Raw genomic sequence first — 26,619 nt, 5'->3', positions numbered from 1 at the left:
GTGGAATTTTCTTGTAGTGAATTCGTTTTTGAGACGCATCTTAAGCCCGAACTGCTGGTCGAGCGAAGTAAGTTCTCAAAAATATTTTCATGCATTTAGCTATGTTCATTTCTGGTATCATGTTTCATCCAAAGTCAGTATTAACACGCTTTTCGTGGCAAAGCGACTTGAATTTCAAATGCAGATTGTCGAAATGTAATAAATTGGTGACCACTTGAAGAAATATTGGCAAACATGTGGCTTCCAACGTGGCAATATGTAGCCAAACTACAGAAATAAGATGCCAAATCCAGTGTCTGTTTGGTAATATGTTGCGATATTCTCGTAGAATTAACGCTGAAGTTTCGATATCTGTTATATGAGTTACTGTAAAACGATCTTTTTAGCATCGCTTGGCAGCGAATGAGGTGTAAGTGTTTCGCGTGATTTTTCTGCTGTCTCAAAGGCATTTTTTTTCTTTTTTGTTTCTCTTATACTTTTCATTTAGGTTTTCATGTTGCAATATCACATTTCAGATGAAAAAACGAAAACATCAAATTTTTGTAATGAGTGAAAATAAACTAGCATTAAAAACGCGAATGATGTTAGAAATTAGTTACATAAAGTTATTATTATTAGGAAGCATTTGTTAATTTCATAATCAACAAGGCGTTTATTACAAAGAGCTGTACAAATTGTGTCAAATCTTTTAAAGAGTAAGAAAAAATGAATAATTTGCTTTTTAATTTACAAAACAGTTTGCTCTGAGAGTTATTCAAAACGCGATTTTAACTTAAATTGCAATAGTATAGAAAAATTTGCATTTTTTGATTAAAAATTGTGCCACCCATTTTTAATGCCAAGCATATGTCCTCAAAAGTAGTGTTTATTTAATTTGCGAAGGATGTAACTGAATGTAAAGTAAACAGTTTTTTCGTCAGCTGCATTCAATAAAAGATCTTATTTGCAAATACTAATTCGTATTTGAAGACAAAGTAAATATATGACGCGAATGACGGCGAGCAATATCACAGTGAGCTTATGCAGCTTTCAGTTGCATTCCAAACATCCTATCAGAGGGTCAGAAATGTCCTTTGGTCCGAATAGGAGTAATGGTAGCATATATGCTACTGGGCATATAAAAGTTTCCGTCTGACCCTGCCCCACGTTTAACGTTTAGTTTGAAAGCATTTTTAATTATGACCATATTGCAGTCATTGTTTAGTTCAAACCTATCAACAATATATCACTGTATTCTTGGAAAAACTATTCGTGGAAATTTATGTTGAAACGAAGTAATAGCAGTTTTCAACCTCTCTAACGCTACATGTGTTTTTACATAAAAACACTACAGTTGGCAGAAACAAATAGAAACTCTGTGGTGCACTAAGTCTTTGTGCGGAAAATTTGGGACTCCCTGCCACTAACTACCGAGCAAAATTTCGTGATCTGAGTTAATGTCTTCCGCTCTGGCAACAGACATGAATTTTTCAGATTTCAAGGGCAAAAAATTTAAAAAAAAAGGATTTTTACAAAATCTTTCAAATTTTGCAGAACGTTAAACTTTAGTGTGGTTTCTTCCGCTTCCAATCACAACTACTATTGTTTGGAAGTAGAAGTTTTGTGTAACTTCCAAACACAAAGTACTGCGAAAAATTTCAAGAACTTGAGTTAAGTATTTCTGCTCTGGCAAAAGGTCTGAATTTGAGAATTAAAAAAAAAAAAAATCCTCCAATACGAGTGACACATTACAAAGTAGAAACATACCTAATACAGTTCAGTGCTTCGAATGTTTAATCACCTCAACGACAACACCAGGCCACCCCTTGAACCAGGCCTGCCATTTAGAGGGTTCAGGGGAGAAAGGGTCATAGGCCCCTCACTTCAAAAAAAAAAAAAAAAAAACTAATGTTTTTACGCATATGTGGACTTGGTTTTGTGGCTTTGCGATAAAGTTTCATTTAGTTCGTACATAGCCCCTAAAAAAAATGCAAAATAACGAGCCTGTCTTGAACAAAAAAAGCTTAACCTCGTTGTTTATACGAGGAAAATGATAAGGAAATCACGTTATTTAAATATTTTGTTAGAAGTTGTCTGTTGTGTGTTACGGATATTTCAAAATATTTTCAATTCACTGGATTAAAGCTGGAATTATTCGCGTTCTCGAGCAAAAATTTCGAAGACCCTTCCACTGCGCAATTTGCCTTTTAACATCTTGAGGGACTCCCATTGAGGCATCTCTTCCTATTTCTTGATAATACAACTTTAGACCCGAAATCTCACTCCGGTAAAATTAGAAAAAGTCTGTGCAACTCTGAAAATGGTCCCATAGTTACTTTTACATCAGTGAATTGCAAGTTGACCCGACGGTGTTGAGTAAAGGCAAACACAATTTATTACTAATTTAACATGTCATGAAATAAGGCGTATCCTTATCGAAATCGCCAAATGTGTCTCACTGGATGAAAACAGCAAATCGAATCATGGCATTGTACACTTCAACTAGGCTACATCCAATTTCTTCCCAAGTTCCTCTCCCTCGAGACGTCACCTGTCAGATTATCCATTGTAGACACTTCCTTTGTCAAAGGAAACAAACTTTAAAAGCAGGTACAATGTGTCCGCCATTACTGGTCACGCAAAATTTGTAAATCTCTGGATAGACGTTCGCCAAAAGAAGAAGGATAACAGGCCAAATTGTTGCAATCCTTCCAAAAGAGTTCTCTCTTCACAGTTCTTCGAAAATTCTTGGAAACCGTGAAACTGCTCTTTGCAGTGCAACGGGTGGTAGAAAGGAAATAAGAGATGCGTCACAGCATTCAGGATATAGTCGTTCTCACTCATTTTATTTTTTAATTTAAGACTATTTTTTAACATACCTTCTCTGTCATAGTCAGGGCCGGATTAGCCATAGAGCAGAAGTAGCAAATGCTACGAGTCCCTCGCTTCTGGGGGCCCCGCGCCATGAGAAAAAATTCTAGAAAAAAAAGCTACTTTCCGTATTTTAACCCGTTTAAATTTCTCTCTATCTTTCTCTTCTCTCTCGATTTAGCTTTTCTAAATGCTCAGATAAAATGAAAATCTTATTTTTTCGATAGATTGCTTTCCAGAAATTTCTCCCAATTGAAGTCTTAAAAACGCAATTTTAATTGATCTTTCTTAGTGGAAGGAGAAAAAGCTCTGTTGGGTCAGAAAAGTTTCAAAAATGACCTAAAAATTACAATTTTTGGCAAAGTTTGGAGAACGGAGAATTGGGTTTTCTCTGGATTTTTTTTTCTTTTTTTAAAATGAAGTCAATTTTAAGCTACCTTAGGAAATTTAAGGGAGTTAGGGTCCTAAAACTTTCAGCTAATTCAAGCCTAAAAAAAGGAAGTTTTGGTTGTTTCATAATAATAGAGGAAAGGGGAAGGGGTTCTTTCCTGAAATTGTGCTCAAAACTGTAGTCAATTTCAGGATATCTTTGGGAGGAAAGCGTTTGAGGGATCGACCCATGGTTTAGCTGAAAACAAAATTTCAAGCTATGTGAGAAGATTAGAGAAAGGGATAAGGGTCTGAACTCCCCCAGAAACAATTCTGACTTCAAGTTTCAGACCGTGGTTTTAGATTATCACTGGAGACGTTATCGGGGGGGGGGGGTTTGCTTCGCAGAATGTTAGAAACTAAAATCTTCAAGACGCAGGCTATCTTTAGTTCTAATTTTAGGTAAAGATTGATGCTTTGGAGCCTTTTCCCCCGAATGTTGAGAAGCTAGGGAAGTAGGTGGGTATTCTCCTTTGGAATTTTTTTGAAATTTTGAAATCGAGATGGTTTAAGGGCTTTCTCCGGAATTTTTCGGATTTTAGGTTCTAAAAACTCAAATTTAAGCAGGAGAAGGAGGATGCTGAAATTCTTAAAGCACAAGTCCTAAAACCACATTTTAAAGCTTTCTTTGGTGATGTTAGATAAGAGAGGGGAAAAGGTTACCATCCAGAAATTGTTTAAAAGTGGCTTTCTTCTTAAAGCGTTGTTCGAAATTGGAGTCCTAAAAAGGTAATTATTAGTCATTTTAAACTCTCTTTGGTTACTCAACTTCATTTCAATTTATCACCCTCAAAATTTTCCGCCCGTGACACGGCCCCGTAGATCCGGCACTAAACAACAATGAGCAAAATTAAGAGATCATGATAGAAGAAAAAAAAAAAAAAGATTCTGAGACTTCACACTTATGTAGAGCGAAATAAATGAATTGTAAAGAGAACATTATTTTTTGATGAATTAAAATAATTATGTGTAGAAGAAAGACTTGAAATATCGTTTCTAATTTTTTCCTCTGAGTGGGAGGGAACTAAAAAGCTGCCACCCATGCCCGAACCTTTTCTTTTGCATTACCAGAGGTAGCCGAAAACTTTTTTATTCGAACTTGAAATTCAGATAATTTCAGGAAGAAAATTATTTAGCATAATCGAAAACCCGTTAAAACTGCTTTCCGGAACTTCAGTTTCGAAAAATTTCCATGGGTGTAATACCGAGCCCGATCCCGTCCTATAACGTCGTCTAATAAGGTGGCCTGCAAATGCACGTTTTGGCCTATAATTTCGAAAAATTAAAATGGGTGTGTACCTCTCTCCCTCCAACATTGTCAACAGTATTCTAAAATGCACTTTTAAGACTTTAACTTCGAAAATTTTCCGGGTTGCATCAGAGAGTGCCTTAACCCCATCCCATACCGAAACGTAACCGCCGATGGCATACTATCTATCACGTGTTCACAACTTCACTTTCGAGAAATTTCCAGAAAATGGCTTTCACGAATTCCGCCCCAAAATCACCAAAGAACGTAAAAAAATACCATTTCAGAGTATATAATTTCGAGAATTTGTGCTTAAAATTATGTTTTTAGATTAATAACAAATAATGAATTCAAAAATTTTTCCAATGGGACCTCCTTGAACACCACTTTTTCTTCTCTCTGCAACATCATTAAGGATAATCTAGTTTTATTTAAGACTTCAATTTTAAAAAACTGCCTGGAGAGTCGCTGTGAACCCAAATTTTTTACTTTGATCGCGTTCTTTGGCTTCAGTTTCTCCAAATAATGGTCTCCGAATCTTCTCTTCCGAATGTGATCAGGGGTTGTTAGAATTGAATTTTTAGAATTGATGTATCGAAAATTTTCTGGGGGTAACCCCCCGGACCCCCCCATGTATATTGTCTAAAAATTGCGTTTTTGGAATTAGAAGTTAAAAACGTGTAGTGACGGGAAGACGAGAAACAATAGAAGGGGATACCATCGTAAAGCTCTAAAACTGTATCCACATGTATGTATTCATGTACGTTATAAGTACACCTCCCGTCTCCATGAAGAAGTGCTATATTGTTCACTATATCATTCGAAAACGAAGGGCCCCTTGGAAGCATTTGCTACGGGTCCCACGCTGGCTTAATCCGGCCCTGGTCATAATGCACGCTTTTTTGAAAAACATTACAAAATAATAGTAATTTTAAAATTAGAGTTTAGTTAATAAATTTAACGAATTAACATGGAGGATTAAACTTTTCAAGTGATGCAGGTTTTTGAGCTTTCTGTGATTCGAAGCAAGTAATCAGTTCAAAAGCGCTTTTAACAATCTTTTTTTTTTTTTTTCAGAATAATTGTTCAAAATGGTTTTTGAATTCGAGCTTAAAAAGTTGCGATGTTTAGAGCAGATAATGGGAAACATAAGCTATTCTCTCTTTAAGCTTAATATATATTTTTTTAATGAAAGTCTATACTTAAAAAAATAACAGGTAAATTTACCTATAATTTAAAGAAGTTTCACCACAAATGAATTTCAAAACGATAAAAACTTCAAGATAAAATGCACAAAATGGTTTTTAATTCTGAAGACTATTTATATGAGTTTGGTTCGTTCTAAAAAAGTATCAAATGTAATAAATGAGTATCTGATTTCTAGATGACAAAGCTCAAAAATTTGCATTTTATCTTTTCCCGTTATAACTAATTTAATTCTGGAGCAGCCAATACATTTGAAACTGCTTAGCTGCTATTAAGTTTAGCTAACCTTTAACGAATTTTGTATAATGAACATCCCAGCGGCGGGTGAGTCGTAAAGGGGGTTGACTGCCTCCTCACTCCTAAAAGTAAAGGGTTCCTTGCTCCCTCCCTTTTCGGAGGTAAAAATTAGTAATCGATCGAAAAATAATTTTCTGCTCAGTGGATTGATTTATTTCGCGAAAAAAAAAGCTGAAAACTCCAAAAAAATAGACCTTTTTGATGTTATTTCATTCGAATGGAACTTTGATTTGGAAAGAAAGGGGGGGGGGGGTCCTACAGACATCCAGACATAGAGACTTTCAACTTTATTATTAGTAAAAGAAAAATAGTGCATAATAGGCATGGTTGTTTGGTTTAAACCACGTTGGTTTAAACCGTGGTTTAAACTAAGTGTTTTTTTTTTTAAAAACCATTTTACTGTTTTCCCCCAGATGTTTTCATCAATTTAATATGTTATTGCAAAGAATAAAATATAATTAATGCAAGGTAACTAGCAAAGCTTTATAGATAAATTACCGATTCAATAAATTAAGAAATTATATTTTTTAAGGTAATGAAAGTTTGCTGAATAGTTTTCATTTTTTTTCTTTTTAAAAACCTATGCAGCTTTCTATTATGTACATAAATATACAGGGCAGACCATGTAAGTTTTTTTAAAATTACATGGAAAAAAAATCCAAATAGCTCTGTTATAATTTTTATTTATCATTACTTTTCAGCCTTTTGCATTTCAAAATAGTCCAAAAAGCATATTTCAACCAAATCTTCATAAATTACCTAATTTGCTTGATTACTTAAGATTTATTGAGTATAAAACTTAAGTAATCAAGCAAATCTAAAGTAATCACTATGTACCATTGAAGTGATGTATAGTGTAAAAATATCTTCACACTAGAATACTTTTCGCTCATTGTTTTTTCTTTCTTTTTTTCTGCAATTTCTGAGTAAGTTTTCAGCCGCATTTCGAGTTTTAGTTTCTAGCTCGCTTTTCGTTTCAATGGTGTATTTTCGTAATCTAGCCACCAGATATCTCCAAATATGTTCCATTAAGTTTAAATCTAGCAATTTACGAGATATTTCTAAGCTTAAGGTCAATTTTTGAGGCACCAAACGCAAACTTGTGCTGCTTATCGTTATCTTGATTTAAAAAAAAAAAAAAAAAAAGTTGCTTCCGACTACCAAATTTTGAGCTAATAGTTTAAAATTGTTTTTTAAAATATTTAAATTAATAGCATGATTCATTATTTCATCAAAAAATTAAAAAGTTCCAAGTCTTGATGCTGATATACACCCTCACACAAGAACACCTTTACCGTACTGATTAACTGGTCTTACTAAGTTCTTAAGATTATAAGTTAATAAATTCATCCTTCTTCTGTTTTTTTTTTCTTTTTTCTTTTTTAAATTAAAACTTGATACAGGAATTTGAAGAAAGATTTATATGGGCGTTAAGTATTAGTCAACACATGAAGAAGTGGCACATGAGGTCAGGAGCGGCACATGAGGTCTTTGCACACGGGCGGCCGACACCCTAGGATCAGCCCTGATGGCAAAATGAGCCTTTTGAATTATGTAACTATTCAAAAACAACAAACATCTACAATCTTTACCCAGTAATCTTGCAATCTATAAACCTGTCTCGGATTTAAACATTTAGAAATGTCATCCCTTAATATTGAACAAACATGTAATTGTAGAGTACCCGTGCAACTGGAAAGTCAGTGAAAATCATCATGGATTTCAGTAATTATAAAAAATGGACATGGAAACTGACAATTTGGATTTGTGGATTTTATGTTCTAGAACAAATATATGTACCGAATTTCACAGATTGTGTCCAAGCTGAATGACTAACCAAGTTTAATTTACAGTTTGATTTACACATCGTTTTATTTTGAGTTAGTCCTTCCAACACGCAAACTCAAAATAAAACAATGTGCTCATCAAACAGTACATCAAGCAGTTATGGCAAAAAAAAAGTGTCATGTTGAAGCCTTACATTCGGAAAAAATACGATGAAATGGTCCCTTTATTAATTTTTTAAAAAATATAATTATTAAAAAAATTTCAGAAGTTGAAAAAATAAAATCAGCTTAACTTTTCGCTATTCACCAGTACTTTTACTTCATTATTATTAAAAGTTTTGAGGATTCTTTTATTTTGGAAAACCATTTTAAAATTAGAAGACAGAAAATTTTCACGACAATTTCATGTCAATTTTCTAATGCGGGACCAGTACGTCTTGTTTCCTCTTTTGGAATGAAAATATGCAGTACAAATAATCGTTATATGTTGCGGAGATTTTCTTTTTCTAGTAGATTGAATAAATGTTACGTCCGCCATTTTGAAATCATGGACACACGTGCTACCTATTCTTAATTTTCACTCACCTGTTTATGGGTGGGCAACCCCTTAAGACGCCAAGTAATCGCCAACTTCATTTTCAAAGGAAAAACAGTTTTGTATTCTCAAACACCTTTCTCTGCGGGAGGTATGATTGGAGAGCATCGGCTAACAATAAGCGCTTTGTTAGCTCCCCCTATTCCCCCGGGTCTGAGGAAGAAATTGGAGTACACCCTTCAACTATAATACCACCAACTAAAATATTGGCGAAGTTTATTTTTAAATAGGGGCATTTACTCCTTCCTGTGTTTAGAAAAAAAATGCAATCATTCTATTGGACACTGAGTAAAGCATGTCGTTTGAATTCATTCAAGTAAACCAAGACACTTAAGAAAAATGTATCGATGTAATTTATCCCATCATTTGCTCAGAAAAGTATATTTTTTAGTTTCAAAAACGCATACATAATATGCTTTACAAGTTATTTTACAATGTTTTCCTCAATGAGTAGAAATCTATGTCATAAATGCAGTTCTATTTTTTTGCACATTAACTAGAGAATTTTTATAACCATATTGTAACGTATCCGGCGATACTTCCAACTTTCTTAAAAGGACGACACAGCTCTTGATAAAAACACAGAGAATTTATTTACACTATGTACAGGAAAGATCGTCAACAACTGCTAAATTATTCATCAGCAATTAAGCAATTATCACACAACACCGCAAACTCAACGTTTACACACGTGTTTACTTCCAAATACGAAAACAACACAGCGAAATGCCTCGCAATAAACAGAGCTAATACACTCTCAGAACAAATTCTCAATCGAAACTAACTTTTTATCACGCGGGACGCTTTTATAAACATCGAAAGAAATCTCTCCAATATTCCACAAGACTCCAAACGCTTCTGGATAATAGTAGACCGTTATCAAATTTTATCAATGAACAAAAAAGAAATAGGGGGGGGTCGTATACTTTAGCCGAATGTACAGGGGTTGTATATTCATTACGGGAAACTATTTACAGGTTACGTTACTACAATAATTACTATTTACAGAATTTGTAACAATATAAATTCTTTGATTTCTAATAGAACTTGTTCTTACACGAGTCATTCTCCAGGAAGCATAAAGTTTGAAAGCAAATATTTTTCAATTTCGAAACTTTTTGTTTTCTGTTTTTTTTTTCTATTCTTACATGAAAGTGTTAAATACTAAAAAGTAACCATAAGCAATGGCCCAGCTAAGTTCCAATTATTTTACTCATAAGTAAAAATATTTTTAAAAAATGCCTTGTTCACAGAAATAAAAAAAAAATAAAACTTTTAATGTTTAAAAATTGAGGCCAATTTAATATCAAAGTAGTAATTTTGTTATTTGTGCAAAAAATGAGATATTTTAATGATTAGTGGGAATCTTATACTAAGCTCTCTTAATTAAAGTGCGGCTTAATTTTTAGTTATGCTTTTGCTTCAAATGTGTGTTAAAAATAGCATTTAGTAAATTTGCAAATATACTGCCAATTTATAATTTTGGAAGAATGTCTAATGTTGATGTATTTCCTCTCCATCCATTTATTTTCACTTCAGAAATAATGACATTGATAAGATCTGTAACGGAGGTGAGGAAAATTTCCATTCATATAGATTAGGCCTAATGGATACATTTTTCAGGAAAATTTTTTTTTCCTTCGTTGCTACAATTTGCACATGTTAAACATGTGAAAGCTTGTTCACTTCTTTTTTTTTTACATTATATTTCATTCCTGAATTTCAAGTTCACGGAGGTGAGAGCTCACAATAACCACACTTAGTTTTTCAAACGAAATCTATCTTCTTGTTTTTCGACAAAAATCTCACAACTTTAACTATGGCTAAAAATAAACAAGGAGGCTCCCTTGTATCATGGAAAGCAAAATTTGACTTCATTACTGCCACGTGTTAATGAGAAATGGCGTTTTGTGTTTAGGTAACGGAGGTGAGAATTTATTGTGTGAAATGGTAACTTATCCTACCCTACTTATAGTCCGGTCAATTTAGACAATTGAAATAACAAAAATTCCGGGAAAGCTAAATTTTTGTAGGGACCTTGGGATTAGTATTACAAATAAGGTGCCAAAAGTCCCCATCGATCCCATGTGCGCTAAAAAAGTTATTCGGGGTCAAAGGTCAAAATTTTAGGTTTTTTGGATTTTTCTCAAAAACGGTAAGTTTTATCGAAAAGTACCGCAGACCAAAGTTGTAGATCTCAAAATTCTCTATAAAAATGGTCCTTATGATTTTTTTCTCCAAGACCAAACCTTTCCAGATATTGCGTACTCTCAAAAGACAGCCAGCCATTTACAGAATCCCCTCTACTAGCGTGGCCTTGAATAACATCTGGCTATTCTAGTCCGTGTGGCATCGTTCACGTACCCAGAGGTGCCCAACCCACTAAGAGCAAAGGCGCACCCCACTCATTTTCGCGGAAACCCCCCCCCCAAAAAGCATGCTTCCCCCCAAATGAAAAATATTCCTCAAAACAATCCCCCTAAAAATTTCGATGGCGCAGTCTGGGCCATGACCCCTCCTAGGGGGGGAGGGCACCCCTGACGTACCTGCTTCTTTTAGAGTTAAACGTGCAATTCGAGTGAATAAATGTATTTATCACAAGCGTCTACTGTTGTTTGAGCTGATTAATATTTAAGAAAAATATAATAATTTCGCTTTATTTGCAATAAACTTTTGACTGAAGGTGAAACTGTTGTGCTGGGCAGTTATGGAATGCCAACTTTAATCGATGCAAGTCTCGGGAGAAGTTATAAGAATGCTGATTATTTAGGAAGTCAAAAGTCCTTTACAATTCGCGTGGATTGCAGAAAATCATACACCCGGAAAAATTCAATCTCTGCAGCAACGTGAGGATAAAGAGGCCAGTACTTCAAAAGTAAGTCCTCCTCGTACTGTAGCGCGAATAAGTGAATTTGAACCCAGCTTTTGCTTTTAAAAACACTGCTTATTTTGTGGCTGTAAAGCGGATGAGGATGGGCTGAGAAAGAAGAAAACGCAGAATAATGAAAGAAAAATTCATAAAGCAGCTACTAAATCATACTCAAAATTAAAACGTGCAAGAGCAGCTTTTGACGCACCTCAGAACGATCTTTAGCTAATTTTAAAAGTGATTCTTTGAATGTAAGTGTGGAAACTTTAAATTTTTCTGCGATAATTCTGCGTTTTGTTCTTCTCAGCCTCTTCATCCGCTTCCTCGCCACAAAATAAGCAGTGTTTTTTACAACAAAAGCTGGATTCAGATTCACCCTATCCCGCTCTTGTTCGAGGTGGACTTACTTTTGAAGTACTGACCATGCTCATTAGGGTGGATTGAAAAAAATCAAAATCTGATAAACGCTAAGTAATAGCCCGGAAAAGTTGCCTTTTGTAGAGATATTTGGTTCAACAAAAGGATTTCGACCGCAAAAAATATCTTGAGGTGTTGCTCGCGCCTCGAAGTTGACCATAAATGCATAAAAACTGGAAAAAGTTATAATAATTTCATCAAATATCAAAATTTGATAAATTTGATGTTATCGCTTTTAAGAGCAGGCTTTTTGTGTAGATTACACCCTGCATAAGATCATTTTAATAATTAACTGTATTTTAAAGTTCCACACATGCGTTGAGTCTTGAATTTGACCAATATAGTCAGAATTGAATAACATCGTGTTGCTCCGTACTTAGAAAAAAAAATTAGAAGTTATGATTTGTAAAAGTTTGTTTTTATATTAATTAGTTCTTACATAGATACGAAAAAAAAAAAAGTAATAAAAGCATTTCTTATCTAGTAAAAAAATGTTTAATTCTCCACTTAGCAGATAACTTAGGTTCAAAATGTCAAATTTACCTATGATAGAGAACAAAGGTTAAGTACAAAAATTTTAAAATAATGTGGCTTGCAACAGCCCACATCAGTCACCCTTTGAAACAAAAGACGTTGCTAAAGAAATTGTAATGGGTTTTGAGCCCTCAAACTGTAACCACATTGATTACAATAAAACATAAGTTTGGCATGCGAGTTGAACTATTTTACTTCTCATAATTTTCAGTCTTGATTGAAATTGTGGCTTGATGGTATTGTGGCTTAATATTTCTAGATTCTAATCTGACTCGAATAAATCCATCCCTTTTGGTTAGGCAGCAACCTGTACCTGACATTTATTTTTCCTATATTACCTATCGTCTCACTGCATTAGTATGACACGTGAGGTTTTGAGTACCTGACACTTCTTATTTTACCTATCGTCTCGCTGCTTTAGTATGACGTGAAAGGGTTTTGAAAACCATACTACTCAGTAGGTACGCCACCAAGCAATTTCTTTCAAAGTTTTATCGGAAGTCCACTTTTTGAAAGAGGGAGCTGCCGAGTTTTACCAGTTCTGCTTATCGATGAGCTCATAGCAATCTCTCTGCTTCAAAATTGAAATCTGGAATTATACATGTTCATTGTCCATCTTCGAGCTGATCGTCGTAATCCGTCTTGAAACAAGTTCTCTGATGATGGTCATCCGCAATGCCTAGTGTTATATTTTTTGGATTCTCAAAGTAACCAGTTTGCAGAACAAGAGCTGATATTCTAAACATAGTACGATGGCAAGTTTAAAAAATTCGATTGTATAGCGAAAATTTACAATTTCAGATTTCAACTTGAGTTCTTTGGTAAGCAGAAGTGGGAAAACTCGGATCATCTTCCTAAAAAAAGGAATATCAAATAAAACTTTAAAAGAAATGGTGCTTGAGGGCGTAACTACTGAATTATATGATTTCCAATACCTCACGTTATACTAAAGCAGTGAGACGATGCGTAAAATTAGACAAAAAAGCGTCAGTTTGTTGTCTAACTAAGAGAGATGGATTTCTTAGAGTCAGATTAGAATCCAGAAATCTTACTCACAATGTATCACTAAGGCCAAATATTGTCAGAAGTCAAGATAATAATGCGACTCGCCAGCCAAACTATGTTTTATTGTATGAAATGTGGTTACAGTTTGAGAGCTCAAAACACATTTAAAAGGGGGCTGTTTTGAGAGGTATTTTTCTCAGTTTTTGGAGGGGGACTCTTGCTTCTTGGGGGGGGGGGGGCTCCGCGATATTCAGGGGTGCGCCCATGCCCTTAGTAGGTCCGGCCCCTTTGGGTACGTGAACGGTGCCACACGGACTAGAATAGCCAGATGTTATTCAAGGCCATGCAAGTAGAGGGGATTCTGTAAATGACTGACTGTCTTTTGAGAGTACGCAATATCTGGGAAGGTTTGGTCTTGGAGAAAAAAATCATAAGGACCATTTTTATAGAGAATTTTGAGATCTACAACTTTGGTCTGCGGTACTTTTCGATAAAACTTACCGTTTTTGGGAAAAATCCAAAAAACCTAAAATTTGGACCATTGACCCCGAATAACTTTTTTAGCGCACATGGGATCGACGGGGACTTTTGGCACCTTATTTGTAATAGTAAGCCCAAGGTCCCTACCAAAATTTAGCTTTCCCGGAATTTTTGTTATTTGATCACTATTTTTATGTCTAAATTGACCGGGCTATTAAATGAACTAAAGTGTAACATTAAATAACTAAATATGAATAAACAATTAGAATTTGAGACACTTGTGGAGGAATAATATACAAATTGGTATATACTTTTCATTAAGCAAGTTATTAAGCAACATAAACAGTCACACCAGGTGTGGGACATGCCACGGAGATGAGAACTCAAATGTTGTGAACCAAAAATATATTAAAATAAAAATTATTATTAAAAAATTGCTGATGGGTTTAAACAGATATATTTTTGATGAAATTACAAAAGCATTGATAAATGAATTGTTCCTTAAAAGTTTTACTGTAAAAGGCGTGGGACAGAAAAGTTACTTTTTGAAGAATGACACATGCAATAAGCTGAAAATTAAAGACTTTGCAAATTTTAAATCTCTATCCACTACAACAGTCATACGATAACAAAAAAAGTTTTTTCCATTGAAATTTAGACCTCTTCCCACAGCAGAGAAAATTAACCCAGAAACAGGAAATTTGTTCAATAATTTGTTTTAGGAGTTCACAAAATGAAAGACAGGCCCGATCTATCGAATTGTTCCACAAGGCGACGGAGGAAAGGAGTGCATGAACTCGATGATATTTTATCGGATAAGGACAAAATCATGCTCACCTATATGAAAAAACATCAGTTTTTCAAAATTAAGGAGGATACTGACCCCGTCCCTTTAATTCTTTTTAAATAACAGAACCGGTTTAAGGGGTGGTCTGAATTTGTGCTGAGGTGATTAAACTTTCAAAGTATTGCAGCGTAGGTTTGTAGCTCCTTTGTAATGTGTGACTCTTAAAAAATTTTTTATGAATTTCTCTAGAACTCTCTTGCCAGAGCAGAAGTAATTAACTCACAGGTTTGAAATTTTACGCAGTTGTTAAGAAGTTACGAAATTCCAGCACTATAGCTTAACGTTCTGCGAAATTTAAAATATTTTATGAATAATCTCTGAATTCGATTTTTTTTAAATAAAAAAATTCAAGTCTGTTGCCAGATCGAAAGACATTAACTCAGAACCACGAAGTTTTGAATAGTGATTAGTGGGAAAGAGTAACAAATATTCTGCACTTTGGCTAAGCACTCTGCAGAATTTGGATTTTTTTTCGGCCCACCCTAATTTACACTCTAAAAGATATTCATGTACGAACGTTAAGTTTGCCAAGTCGAAATATGATCTCGAATTCGATTTTTTCGATAGGCTCATCAATTTTAAAAAACCAACATCATTTAAGCATCTGTACCTGCTTATTCCATGTAGAGTGAGTGCAAAAGTTTTTCCATAAATAAGAAATTGCTCTTTCGAAAGTTTTTCAAACAAAAAATGTTAAAGCTTGTTATTGAGCTTCCATGGAAGAATTAACTTCAGCGGCTTTTATCTTCCTCAAACTGTAACAACGTGATGTTGTATCGCACTCTGTCATTGCACGCACAAGCAAGACGTTTCTAACTTAACCATGTTTCTCGATTTATAGTTTATTTGTTTTTTTGCTATCTTTCAATTTACAAATATATATTTCTTTCTTTTCTGGATCAATAGCAAATAATGAAATCAACATCTGTACCCGATTCAAGAATGATATCTTTCCAGCATCTTTTAGCCTCCTTAAGGCAAGTTACACTACGTGGCGGACACCGGGGCCTTTTGGCGAACTTTTTAAACCTTAATTTTTCAAAGGCTGTACAGGGAGTACAAAAACTTTCTTTTGTTGCTTGGATAATCCACATAGTATTAGTAGTTAAGAGTCAGTTTTTTAAAGGATCAGACAAGCTAGATAGTTGACATTTTTGATTTTGCTGAAATTCCCAGGATATATAACTTATTTAAAGCTGCTAAATACGTGTTTTGTTTTTTATTTTTGCAAAAAAAAAACAAAAACAATCTTTTAGTATTTGGTGGTTCAAGTTGGACTTGATTCGTTTTTTCCAAGAAAAACACACCGATTTTCATAGACCAATACTTTACTTTATGAGTGAGTCATGAAACTTGCAGTTATTTTGTATTCTACTGTATCCTCGATATCTGATTGAACATAATTAGTTCTGGTGGACTTCTTACGCGAAGGTCAGGGGTCACTCAAAGTTGGCCAAAAAAAGGTTTTTTTCTGAAACTTCGGCCGTCGAAATTTTCTCGCTCCAACAGTGAGCCACAGCAATATATATTTTAGTAAATACATAAAAAAGAGTAGTAGCCAAAAAGAGAAAGATTTGTATGGTTGACCTTTGGTGTACTGAAATACACTATGTCGCAAAGAAATATTTGCACCCAGAAGAAATTGAACTACACTCACGAAATTTGGCAGGCATGTAGTGTATAAGAAGATAAGAAGATGATTAAAAATTCAGAAGAAAAGCTATTTTATTAAGCAGTTACAGCATGCAAAAGGTTACAAATCAGTAAGTAGTAAAGTCACCTCTGGCAGCAATACAAGCCGAAACACGACGTGGCATCGAATCAATTAAGTCACTTAATGACTCCCTGCGGAAGATCATGCCATAATCTTTGCAACTGCGTCGTTAATTCCCCTGTATACCGAGATGGCTGCAGTTGCCTTCCCAGCACGTCCCAGACATGCTCTGTTGGCGAAAGGTCTGGTGACCTGGAGGCCATGGGAGTACGCTATATCCCTGAAGATAATGTTGAGAGAGTCGCACAGTACGTGGACGAGCATTGTCATGCTGATAAATGGCACCTGGGCGACTTTTTGCATAGGCAGAACAATCGGCATTAAAATGCTATCAAGGTATCGGCGAGCTGTCAAAGTGCCTTGGAGAACAACTACAGGTGATCGTGTGTCCCAAGAAACCGCTTCCCACACTATCACACTTTGTGAAATGCCGGTTTACGTGCTTATTACCACTCAACCTGTATAAATAACTCTAGAAACAAAAAAAAAAAAAAAGAAACATTTTTTCTGTTAAACGGAAAAAAAATACCTGACCATAGTGTAAAAATGATGCGCTGAATTCAAATAGGCAAACAGTTTTTCTCCATCCTCCACAGATTTTTTGTAACACTGGACATAAGTTTGAAAGATATTCGCATATTCACATACATGACTAATACTAAAATTAATGATCAAAAACTGATCATTAAACTGATTTTGAAGACAAATGAGTTAACGTACAACTTCAAAAGCAGAAGTCTTTTATGATACTTAGCACATTATTGGGTAATAATTTCATCGAAGCTAATGCCTTCCTTAAAGATTGAGATTAAAAAATAAAATGCTTAATTATGAGAAAATTGAAATATTTTCAGGTTTTGAAGCTCGGTTAAAAGTTAACTATGATAACTTTGAAAATTTTACTGATATCAGATTGATTACCCTGCTCCATAGATTGCAAAAAACATATAACTTTTATGTTTTCATTGAATAGTTAATAAGATACCAGCCTTCAAATGTGCAACATGTTGCATTTATGAGAATGCTGTTCAATTTGACCAATTTTCAATCGCATGTAACTATTTAAATAAAAATTTTTAAGCAAAAATATTTTAGATATTTTTATATAGGCATAAAAAGGAACCTGTATACCAAATTTCATAAAAATCTCTTACCATGCGGCCACTACTTTTTTGCGAATTTTACTCATTTCGCATGGAATGACCCAGTTAATAAATTTTGTTTAATTTAATCTTAGGCCAGAAATAATTGTCCCATGATATGTGCTGTACTAAGTTTTATTTAAAAAAGACTTACAAATCGCAATACGTTTCCTTCATTTCGACTGAATATGCGAGTGATACCGAAGGCATGATTCAATCATGAAATAGTATAGCTTTTGAACTAGTTTCGAAAGAGTTAAAACCAAGTCTCATCTGTTTGATATGAAAAATACAAACATATCCAGTACAGAGTCTATACAGTATACTAAAGAATTTTCGTTGAAGTAAAATCTGTGAATTCTTTATGTTTGTATTCAAATATAAAATTACAGAAAATGATTCTATTCAGGTATATCACGAAAGTGGGGTGCCACTAAGACTGACTACCTTATTATCACTGCAGTACCAGCAAACCTGACTATCTCCACATTTCGTGTCTTTATTAAAAGATTTTAATTGTTAACAATGATTTTTCATCATTATGTAATGTAGGAAAACACGGGAAAAATAAATCACTCAAAACCAATGTTTATACAAAAACTGTAGATGATGAAAAAATTCTGATCAAATATTTGAAATCAGCGTCAAAATTTACCCTAGAAAAACCACAGATGTTCCATTAAACAAAGTCTTTGTTAGTTTTTATCATTAATTGGTATAGGAAAACATTGGAAAAATAAATAACTTAAAACCTATAATTGCACAAAATGGGAGATGGGAAAAGTCTAAGTGGATATTTGAAATCAGCGTTAAAAATTACCCTGGGAATACTATTAATGTTTCATGTAACAAAACTTTTGTTTACCTGTGTAATCGTAGTTTCGCCTGTATTGTTAACCACACAAGAATCATTGGTCGTATTCACATACTTTTTTAATGAATCTTTTACACTTTCTCCTTAGGCTGCAACTCTAAGTGAGGAGTGTTATTCCATCGGCTTACAGATATCCAGCCTTTCTATTGGCAGATGAGAGTAGTTATTGTCAAGCAAAAGAGTCAAAGGTAATTCTACACACAGTATTACATTTGTTGGAGTTTTTTCCTTTTCGGTTTTTCTTCCGAGTATTTCATTTTTTGAAACAGAGCATACGTAGGTCGTAGGTGAGTATGTAAAATTGCACAGACATGTACAGGGTGTTCCGTTTTAACCTGCAAGACCTTTTTTTTTTTGCAAGCGTTAGTCCTAGATGTATACTTCCAACTGCAAAAATGTTCAAAATCAGATGCAGAGTTAGATATTGAAAGTTTGAAGTGAAAATGAAAACGAGTCAAAAAATACAAAATTTGACATTTTATACGGGCCCCAGGTCCCCTAACTTATCTTCAGGGAAATAATCTCCATGAAAAAATAATTACAACACAAAAAGTTTGAAATTAGTACGACCAATATTCACCGAGATATGAAACGCATAGTTTTGTAACTTACACCACTTTTCACTCGCCGTCAATTGCACCACTTGCGAGAAAATATAGCGATTAACAAGTGTTTAAAATTACATGTGCGCATAGAGTGTGGTTTTTCAAATTGTTCGAGGATTTTGTAGTGTGTTTTTGCGTATCACGGCATTTATTTTTGAATAGCAAAGAAAAATATCAATGCCTAGTTTTTCTTACTTTGACGACCTGTCATTCTTCTGAAAGAGCGATAAGTTACAATCTCATCTACTGTATGGTCCCTTAAAACTTTGAACTGAAATATTTTCTTGAGTTTTGGTCGCTCAAATGTCAAGTTTTTTGTATCAGTAATAGTTTTCAATGGAGATTATTTCTCTAAATATTAGTTAAAGGATCTAGAGCCCGTATGAAAAGTAAAATTTTGTATTTTTTGATTCATTTTTATTTTCAAAAATCAAAAATATTGAAATCTTCAAAATTTCAATATCTTAACTTCGTACCTGATTTTGAACATTTTTGCAATTGGAAGTATATATCTAGGACTAACGGTTGCGAAAATAAAGGTCTTGCAGCTTAAAACGGAACACCCTGTATATAAGATATTGTAATCTCAAGCATTTTGTGGAATCAATGCAATCAATTCAGTAAATTAGCATTTTTCATCATTTAGGCTTCAATTGTTTAACGTTTTGAGGCTTATAATCAGTGCCGGATTAAGCCAGCGCGGGGCCTGTAGCAAATTTTACCAAAGGGCCTTTGCCTTTGTATAATTATAAACAATAGTAGATTTTTTCATGAATACGGGGAAAGAATTTATAATGCATACATACACATAGATATATTTTTGTGCTTAGTGAGGGTTATGACCACCTTACATTGAACTTCCCCATCACTATGAATTTTGGAGATTCCGGAAACGCAGTTTTGGACAGTCTGAAGAGAGGGGTTCCGGTGGTTTACCCCCAGAAAATTTTACGATATTTCGATTAAAAACGCAATTTTAACGACTTCTGATGACATTAGGCGGAGAGAAAATTCGGAGTCCCTTATTTGGAGAAACTGAAGTCAAAAAAACGCGATTGTACCATCTTGGGAGGAAACTGGATTCACAGCGACTCAATCTAGGAAATGTTTCGAAATTGAAGCCCTAAATTAAATTGAAGATTATCTTTAATGAGTTTGAGGAAGATTGGTAAAAGAGGGTTTAAGGAGATCCCTCCAGACAAATTTTGAATTTTCAAAGCTATAGGCTCTAAAAGGGTAGTTTTATACGATCTTTGGTTGGGGCCCGGGGGAGGGGCTTAAAAGCCCCTCCCTGGAGATTGCTCAAATTGAAGTGTTGAAAACGGGAATATAGACCATCGCTGGTAAAGTTTCGGTATGGGACTCTCCCCGGAAATCTGGAAAATTTTCTAAGTTAAAGTTCTAAAAATACATTTTAGGTGATCGGGTGGAGGGAGAGGGGTACTCTCCCATGGAAATTTTTTCTAAATTATAGTCCGAATTACACAGTTGTAGGCCATCTTTAATGACGTTATAAGGAAGAATCGGGTTCGGGATTTCAACCATGGAAATTTTTCGAAACGGAAGTTCCAGAAAGTAGTTTTAGCCGGTTCTCGATTATGTTAGACGATTTTCTCCCTGAGTTTTTTTGAATTTAGATTACTAGTAATAAAGTTCTAGGCTACCTTTAGTGATGCAAAAGAGATGGATTACATACGCGGACTTTCTCCCTGCCCCTTCTTTTCTACGCCGTCTTTGATTTATTTTCAATACAAATATTGTGGGAAAATCTACCCCACTCCCACTATTTGTTTCAGAAATATTTAAATGGTAAGGATTTCCGTAAAGAAATTTTCAATTTCCACCCTAATATTTTTATTTGTTAAAGGTACAAACAGTTCCACCTTCAGTAGACTCTTATTATTATAGACCAAGATGGCATTTTTCAGGAAAGTTTTTTCCATTTTAATTAATTGTAAATGCCCTGACAACTGAACCTCTTGATAAATTTTTGCTTTAAGTTTGTTTTTTACCTTCAGACATTTAGAACTACTAGTGTGCGACTTTTTATTATAGTATTTTATATATATTTCTGTTTTTTAAACGTGTATGCAGTCCGAAACATCTATTGTCGACGTCAACGATCAACGACGAACCATCAACGATCAAACATAAATTGGTTGATCGTTGATGGTTCGCAAGAGCGCAATGAAGGTAAGACCAAATACCCCTAAATATAGTAGAGCCCGTACTCGATCAAAACCTGAATGTATGAAAGTTTGACGGATAATCATGAAACAATTTTTGTCACTAAATTTAATGTGTAGCATTTATAGGTTTTTTTTTCTTAATTTGGCAGTTTTTAAATTTATAGCTGCAGCTATTAATGAAATGCAGTTCGAATATTACCGGTACGCGCAAAAGTAAAATCGTTTAGCATTTGATAAAAATAACAGTACCAGAAGTAATCTCTTTATAAAGAATAATCGCCTCTTCCAGAACAAAAGACCTATCTGAAAAAAATATTTGTATGAGCTTTAAAAAAAAAAAGTCTCTAGATTTGCCCCGGGTCCGCAGATTTACATAAGCAGCACAAAGCCGTATTTTAGTCGAAAATGCGTATCCTCGAGAGGTCAAATATTAATGTGCAAAATTGTTAAGCAAATTTTAAAAAAAGGGGGGGGGGGATTTAAAGTTAGTGGTTCTAGTCGAAATCTAATTGGCGAAACTTCCTTTTTTTTTCACAAGTAGTTCAAGTTTTTTTTTTTTTTGTCTCCGATGCCTTAGTTTCATGGCTCTTACCGTCTCAAAAATAAGCAAGAAGATCCCTCCCCCTCTCCCAGCACCGATGATAAAGGCCAGGATGGTATTATACCGTACACGTTACGAGTCTGCACTTAAACGAAAAACATTAGATTTGTAATTTTTCTCATTTGAAACTTTACTTTTTATGGAAAAACCTGAATCAAAATAAAGAGAGTGAGAGGAAGAAGTTTAAGCGAGTAAAAGTAGTGTTTTTTCCTCATGGTGCAGGGCTCCCAGAAGAGCGGGAACCGTAGCATTTGCTACTTCTGCGCTCTATGGCTAATCCGGCCCTGCTCATAATGCAGCTTGTGTACGTGTGCGCATTCGCACACTTTCCCAGAAAATGTTGTCTACTTGCCCCAACTTACGATATTGATATCAAATTTCATTAGGTTGGGAATGGTTTCATGTAATAATTCATATAAGTCAGCATTAAAGAGTTTTGGAATTCACTCCACTATTGCAGTTTATAGAAGAAAATAACAAAAGAAGTTACTGCGAAAAAAAAAAAAAAACTGAGAATTACTTAAAATATACATGGATCAAAATGAAAAATATTTTTCTCATGAAGTATTTTGGATTTGAGTATTAAAGATATTTTGAATAAGTTACTTAATTTGTTTTTTTTTTTTTTTTAATATAGGAAAAATAAGAGTACATGAAAAGAGAAATAATGGAATGAATGAATGAATAAATAAATAAGTTAATTATCAAATAAATCTGTAAGTGAAGAAATTAATGAATAAATAAGCAAACGAAACTAAGTATTACATTTTGCTTCATTCACGTTTTGCGTGCACTTTGATAAATTGCATTATATCGTAAAATTCAAAATATGCGAAATATTAACTAAATAAGTAATTGACATCAATTGATCGCCATTAATATTTGAAAGGATAATTGCAAAAATCTAATTTTAAAGTTTAAAAAATTGTTTCTGTTAAGTCACAAAATATTACAATACAAGCCGCCTTCGACTCCCGGCTCGTACAAACTGCCTGCAGCTGGTTGGTGTAAACCACCATCGGAGGTGTATGTCGGGGGCTTCGCCCTCTTCTTACCGCTACTTGCTCCACAGCATCGGATTCTCCACCTACTGTGACTCGCCCAGCTGACCTGCAGTGGTTTTGTGCACAACTCCATTTCCAAGAAATGCCGAAAAGAAACCTTTGGGATTTCGCCCCTCACTTGCCTCTTGCATCAGCTTAAGTTAGCGAAAGAATTTAAATTAACGTTTTGGGGAAGTAAAATACATTCCTTAACAAGGAGAAATGAAAAACAATCGCATTGAAAAACGCGCTTCACGTGAGCTTTTCTGAACATCAGTTTTCCCCGCGCATTGAAAAACGCGCTTCGTTTCAGTCACTCGAAACATTTGTACTCGCGGCGTGACCTTCCCGTCAGCGACTGACTTTAGCTTTGGACATTTTTCAGGCAGACTCTGAATTTTCGAAAAGAAAAAAGAAGGGAGAAAAGAAAGTTTTTCATTAATATATCTTCTCCACTAGTTAAAGTCGTACAATTATGCAAGGTAGCTAAACACGTAGCCTGAAAAATTACGAGTCTATCGATTGCTGGTTTGATGGTCAGTTCCCTGTCGTTCACCTGGAGTATCAATGAGATGGATGCATAGATATCGCGTCTTTTAGTAATACTAGATGAGTAGCAAATTTAGAAAATTACTTGTGTAACAAGTTAATATTCAGAACAATTTATTGTTTGACTGAAATCAACTGTATGTTTTGGAACGTAGATAAAGTATTTCTAGATAGGTGTCGCTGCAAACTGAAAATAATTTATCATTTCATTACTTTGCCTCAAATTCCTCTACGCGTGCAAGGGTGGACGGATCGAAAAAAACTACTCAGCATTTATTTAAGGGTGAGAATAAATGTAAATTCAGGCCTTAATTTGTGTGAATAATCTGATTTGAATGAATTATTTTTGTGAGTACAATAGAGGCGTTTAGTGTCAAAATGGCTTACTCTATAAATTTTCATAAGTATCATGTTTTTTTTTCTTTCTTTTAGTAGATTCATCTTTGACTAAATTACTCTGCGACAAAGCAGTTCGTAACGAGTCTCCCTATCAGATAGAAAACCGCTGCAAAAAAACTCATTTTACTTCAAAACCTGCTCCATCTTTGCTTTTGCCACACTGCCATTGTAGAAACGAGCGAGTAATATCAACAAAATTTTTCTAAGGAATTCCTTAGTCAACTCACATTTTTGATTTAAGCTAGTACAAAGCATAAAATGACACGTGTGGTAAAAAGGAGATAAAATTGAGGCCGTAGTTATGGCATACATTGGCAAGGAAATAGGCGGGGCTGTGATAACGTGATCGCTTCGTAAGAATGCCGATAATAATTAAAAGAACTGGCAGAATGGTTGACATTTTAATTTAAGCTTAAACGCTATTTCATATAAGTACTTCAGAAACTAGTAACAATACCTGAGTTTAAATTAACTACCAATTGAGGTTAAATAATGCAATGTTTTGAATAAATGTATCTCAAGATCTATTACAAAAAAATTAGGATCTTGGGGTGCAGGAGTTTAACTCCCGGCTTCAATTTTTTAGTACAGCATGACATTAGTATGTTAAATTCCTCAACCTACGGTTTACGATTTGTGAAATATTCAATCTGGGGACAAAGAAGTGCTTCCGTAGAGTAGAACAAAAGGAAAGAAACTAAAGATTCGAGCCTGCTTTTTTTCGAAGTCACTCAGAACACCTTTAACCCCCTGTAACTTCTGTGCGGATCTAGCTACAAGACTAAATAAGTGATTAAGACAGCATACTATTAAACAGTAAGTTATACAGTAACATCTATATACATTATTAAGCAGTAAGTAATAGCAATCTATTTAACACTAACTGCCTTAGTCCTGTAACTTTGTCCCCTAAGTTACAGGACTAAGGCAGAACTTCGTGCAATGTACGGATGCTCCAGTTATCACATCCACAGGCTGCTGTTTCGTCCTTTGATTCATCAGTCCGAAATAGTGATTTACCGAGCTGGAATCAAATGTCATCTCATTGAAGCTGAGAGTGCTAACGAACTGGTAACTAAAATAATTTAAGCTGAAGTGAATATTTGCAATTTACGAGTCCAACTCCACCATAGCTGTGGACTGGAGCTAGAGAGCTAAATTTTCTTTCGCAACAAGTCTGTTGGAATTCTCTGCTTCAATGAGAGGATGTTTGCCTCCAGCTCAGTCACTGTTTGAGACTTTTGAGTTCATAAAAAGAATGAAACTTCAGTCTCTGGATAGGATAACTAGGCATGGGCTGTCCGAGTTTCGCACGAAGAACATACTTCAACGAACGAGTTGTAGGATCATGTTTTCTTAATAACCTGTAGTTTAAGGCCCTCCCAGTGTTAACGTTCGGTGTAACAGGCAAAAAATGGAATGGGTAGGAAATAGGGAGGGTAGTTAATGCGCTCAGCAAATCAGGACTTCCGATGCGCTATTCTCATATGTAAAGTGCAAACTTTCTTTTGCAATTTACTTCTTACTATAAGCGAACAGCGATGCTTTACGAAGAAAATCCTGTTTCGCCAATGCTTGGTTACTGGAATCCCTGGCCTATCTTATTTTCAATCTGCTTGAAACTAACTCGTCCAAGGAAGAGAACCAATAATGTACGGCCGCATTATATTATAATAGCACCACAGAGTAGAGAAGTTGTGTTGTGAAACTGATCAGAAAAGAACTTTGAACTGTTTTCTCTTTCTAATTATTCAATTCTTTTATTTATTTTGATTTATGCAAATTTTGATGTAAAGCCATTTATCTGGCAGGTGGCGCCAGATAAAATAATACCTTCTGTTGACAGGTGGTCGGCTGCTTTTTTGTATTAGTGGACGCGCTACTCTGCGCCTTGTAGTGTGGATGGCGGTCATCAATAAAGTTCGTATCTAGACAGTTTGAGTTAGTTCTGGTATCTATGTGTTCATATCACGTCTAATAATATGGTCAGAATGAAAGCGAAGAGTCTCCTAACAAGTTGAATGACAATAGAACTCCAACTATCCGAATCAATTGAGACCGGACCCCATTTGGATAACAAAATATTCGGATAATTTAATTTTAATTAATATTTTTTAATGATTCCCTATGTGTTGAAAATATGAGAGAAGCTTATTTTTAAAGAAGAATAGCTTTTAAGTAATTAAATGAAAGGTTAACACTTGTACATGTTAAGCGTACTTATAAGTACTGCACGTTGGAAGCCAAGAATAGAACTCGACTATGAGATGGTTAGCATCACAGCTAGGATTTCATTTCGGAGCGGGTCCAAAGGGACTTGCATGCACTCAAATTTTGCTTTAGCTAAGTGTATACAAACAGGAACACTACGTGAGAAAACATAGGTATTTTCATGTTTTAAATTTATAACTCATTTCGGGGAGCTTCCAGACTCCCCGTATCCTCCCCCTGGTTACGCCACTTGACGCGGTTGACGCATGTTCCCAATAATGTTGGCGCTGCGCCTACACTAGCTGTGTAATTTAATACTTTTTTAAAATCTGCCTTAATTTTCTCCGAAATTCCGAATGCAATTCGGACAGTCGGAGTTCGGATAATTCGAGTTATCCTGCATTATTACAATAAATGCACTGTACAAAATATAACAAGTGGAATGTGTTTAATAACGTAGTTTGATCCTAGCTTTTGTTGCTTTGCGAAGAACTAACGATTTTTTTTCTTTCAAGGTAAGAAAGTGAAGAGGAGATTTAGAAGTGAAAGAAACATTACGTCACTGATGACAGCATTACTAACAGCATGAGAAGTAAACTTCACCCATTGTTGGATTGATATTTGAAGACTAGCTGTGATCGAAGAGATCGTGATGGTGAAAGTCGGG

The 26,619-nt window shown here is 34.8% G+C and overlaps 1 long non-coding RNA gene across 1 annotated transcript; it reads left to right on the top strand.

Annotated features, from left to right (window-relative positions):
* On the top strand, positions 1 to 26,619 carry LOC129227629 (uncharacterized). Its single transcript, XR_008580857.1, has 3 exons — positions 1 to 67; positions 18,444 to 18,543; positions 26,468 to 26,619. It is a non-coding gene; the product is annotated as an uncharacterized LOC129227629 (long non-coding RNA).

This window comes from Uloborus diversus, chromosome 8, assembly GCF_026930045.1.
Source record: "Uloborus diversus isolate 005 chromosome 8, Udiv.v.3.1, whole genome shotgun sequence".
Lineage (NCBI taxonomy): Eukaryota > Metazoa > Arthropoda > Arachnida > Araneae > Uloboridae > Uloborus > Uloborus diversus.
Note: the sequence above shows the minus strand (reverse complement) of the source record. Positions and strands in the feature narration are given on the sequence as shown.